Here is a 4048-nt window from a genome sequence, read left to right as displayed (position 1 = left end):
TCTGATAGAGAGGAGACTCAGCTTTCCAAACAAGACCCAATGAAAATAGCATGAGGGCCAACTGACTCTGTCTCGTTTCTTTCCTTTCTTCCCCTTTTTCTTTTTTAGTTTACTGAAAAGGTAAACAAAAAACTTTCATTATCTTTATCTTTTAATAGTACATAAAAATTATTTTTAAAAGCGAAAACCAAATTTTATGTTTCCATTAGTATTTTTTAATGTTAAAGCTAGTTTTAAATAACATTTTACAAATCTATTCAGTTTTAATTAGTTTGACCATAGGTAAGATTTCTATAAACCTTTTATAACCCTTTACAATTTTTTTCTCAGAGAATAACGTTCTAAGAAAACTCTCTTATGCTGTTATTCCAATATCCAATTTATGGAAAAAACTGAATAATGCCATTTTATTTAGCCAATATGTTCATGCATAGAATCTCTTACAATTAATTTTTATAAACCTTCCACAACATGTTCAAATCTTTAGTTTTATTTAATTTAAAAGAATCCTTTAACCCTTTAACCTAGGCAAACATTTATATTCCCATACCTTCTTAAAATCTCTTACAAAAAACACATTTCATTCTCCTTACATACCTTGTATATAAACCTGTTTTTTCAGTAGTCTCAATTACATATTACAATATTAACTCTTAGTGACTTTTACTTTTGGTGAACACCTTTGTAAGTAAGAGATTTTAATTATGTACCAGGTGTGCAGCCTAGGACCCAGAGAGAAATGCAAATAACGTCTGACTCTTTCTAGCATCCAACTCCACGTGTCCCAGACTTACCTAGCTGTAAAGTAGGCAAGGCTGTACAGTTAAGAGTCATAGTGGCATTTTCATTTAGGAGGCCTATCACCTTTAAATTGTATAACATTTCTGGCATAAATTCCTTTTCATAAATTATTTCATGACTTACACTGACGTTTTGCAACATGTTTAGACTTTTTGACTTGCCCTAAACATCCCTCTTTTTAAACAACCAGTCATTTTACTTTAGGACAAGAATTTACCATACAACACTCTTTCTTATATAAAATCTCTTTTCTTTATAACCTTCTTTTCAAAGCTAGGGAACATGGCTAATTCCATATATCCCCAGGCCTTATTTATAATTTAATGTCTCCAAAATAAATTGAACAATTTTCAAAAGTCAAAGCAGTTTATGACCTTAAAGCATTTAGCAAACCTAACATTTGACCTGCATAATTTAGACAAAATGTCTTTATTTTATCAATAATCTTTGAAGCTGTTTTTATTTCCTAAAGATTACTAAAGTTACATGAACTAAAAGGCATCACAGTTTTTTTTTTGCCTTCAAAATATTTAAGTGCTTATTTGTGTTTAAGCAAATTAATTAGAGCTCTTTTACATAAACACTATATACAATGCATTTATAATTATGCAGCTAGATAGAAGATTACTACAGTAGATGCAAGATTTTTCACTTGCAAGTTTTTAAGTTTCTTACTTGGTTATTGGCTTTACAGTGGAGTCCTTGGAAGAATGGAGCCAGGAAAGGGGTTTCTGGTGCCTCTCATTTTTCCCAAGGAGTCCAGGTTGTTAGAGCTTGAACATTCACTTTTAATTAAGCCAACTTTTAACTATAGCACTCTTTAATAGAATCCTTTTAAAATTTCCTATTGCCCGATTTTAGCCAGGTCAAATGGCTGAAATTTCCAGCTTTTAAAGTTTACCAAAGGTAACCTCCCAGGTACTCAGAGAGAAAAACGTAAGATAGTCCATGGAGGAGAAGACACTAAATAAGTTCATGTAGATATTAAGCCAGAAAGGACTTATTTCCTAAGCAGGAAATAGAACCTGGAAGAAAAACTTAAGGTAGTTCATGGAGAAGAAGACACTAAATAAGTTCATGCAGTTATTAAACCAGAAAGGACTTATTTCCTAAACAGGGGATTGAACCTGGATCACTAGTATGAAAGGTCAAAACCTTAGCTATTGAGCAACAGCATAAGGCAGCCTTTATCACCTTTCCCAGAAGGCATCTAGAGTAGTTGATTTTGAGCTTGCAAAGGTTTTTAACCACTCAAGATAATTTTAGGAACTAACTATGACATAAACCCTAAAATTCCTATTCCCTGGAAGGCAGAGACCAAGAGAAAGTACTGCCACATTGCTACAGGGTCAAGCTCCCAAAGACATAAAACAAGATGGAGAAAAACAGTGATTTTTACCATTCATTTGACCGTTTGCACAGAGAGAGAGAAGCCAGGAATTGGAGTGGTAAGAAACACCCTTTTTCCAGCATGCCAGGCTTCTAGGTTCCCTTTCCCTGAGTGGCCCTAGTGACCTAGCTTGCCACACCATCGTGCTGGGGGCCAAGCCACATCAAAAAGGAAAATTCTCTTTTTTCGTTCTGGGCAGAGCAAAATACGTGTGATAAAACATAGACATTAGCCACTCTGCTTAGCAAACAATATCAAACTGGCAAGGCTTAAATTTGCCCGCAAATGGGCCCCATCATTTTTAATCCAACATCTGACTAGGAGTTTCAACTCCTAGTCTCTGGGCAAAATGGTTGCCCTGAGTAATAGAAAACATAGGAAAGGAAAAGAAGAAAAAGGAAAGTATTGCCTGTGGCAGGGTACAGAAAGTGAAGAGCTCAGGGAGACCAGAGCAAGACCCATTCATTTTAACAACACCGAAAAGTTCAGGAGGCCACTTGTTAGTAGCGAAGGGATCTTTTTCAGCAGTTCCATCAGCTTTCAAGTTTCCCCTTTTTTGGTGGGGGGAGGAAAAAGCTTCCCATGTCCCACAATCCTGTACGTGCCTAATCCTGTCACCCACCGCCATCAGAAAAGAGTGCAAGGCAGATTATTCCAAAGAAAATAGCAGCTGACATCCCATAGTGCCAAACCCGTTCTTAGCCAGAAGGGCTCTTTACTGAGAACCCTCCTTTTTAAACGTAATTTGGTGCAGTGTTGTTCATTCAGAACGTTCCACTGTAAATTATCTTTAGTAAGATTTTGCCATTTCTGTAAGACTTTGCTGCCTCCCAGGCCTAAGGTATAAGCCAGAAGGAACTCGGTTTTTCAGAAATTAAGGATCCCATTTTTATCTAAAATATTGACTTTACACTCAGGTTCTCTTGAATTACTTAGCCAATGATTTTTCCTACCTATGCATGCAAGAAAAATGAAACAAAGGGTTAAACACAAAAATCCCTGTGAATATTCAAAAACCAAATTTTATAACCCCTGCAACATTACTGCTTACTACCAGTTCCTTTCTAACCCAGTCAGATGTAAGAGGCCTCTCTAACTGGATCCAAGCCAGTTAATTCCCAGATCATATCTGTTCCTGGACCTAGTTCAGTTTCCGTCACAACTCCAAACACAGTTTAGATCAGAAATTTTCTCATAGAAACTTGGAGAGTTCAACACACAGATCCGTGGAGCTCCAAAATCTGAGAGTTTACCCATGATCCCCAGCCACTGTGAGAGATCAATGGGCACAAGTGGCAGATCCTACTTCTGACACCATCTGATAAAAGAAAAACTTCAGATGAATTAAATTTAAAGGAGTTTAATTGAGCAATGAATTATTCATGAATCAGGCAGCCCCAAGAATCACAGCAGATTCACAGACACTCCAGGGGTGCCTCATGGTCAGAACAAATTTATAGACAAAAAAAGTAAAGCGACATATAGGAATCAGAAGTGAGGTACAGAAACAGTGAGATTGGTTACAGCTCAACATTTGCCTTATTTGAACACAGCTTGAACATTCAGCAGTCTATGAGTAGTTGAAGTATGGACATTGGGATTGGCCAACACTCAGCTATTGTTACAGGTGTATACTACTAATTTAGGTTTTTAATTTTGTCTGTTAAGCTAGTTTACAGTTAATCTACAAGGACTCAACTATAGAATTACAGAGTCCTTCTCAGGTCATATTTAGTTTGCTTTAACAGATCAAGAACACAGCATAAATTGAGGTAATATTTATTTTCTCACATGGGTAAGGTACTACTGATAAAATTTCACCCCATATGAGGTTCATTTGGGGCTTAGAAATGACAG

The sequence above is a fragment of the Macaca mulatta genome, chromosome 4 (assembly GCF_049350105.2).
Source record: "Macaca mulatta isolate MMU2019108-1 chromosome 4, T2T-MMU8v2.0, whole genome shotgun sequence".
NCBI lineage: Eukaryota > Metazoa > Chordata > Mammalia > Primates > Cercopithecidae > Macaca > Macaca mulatta.
This window is presented reverse-complemented; position numbering follows the sequence as displayed.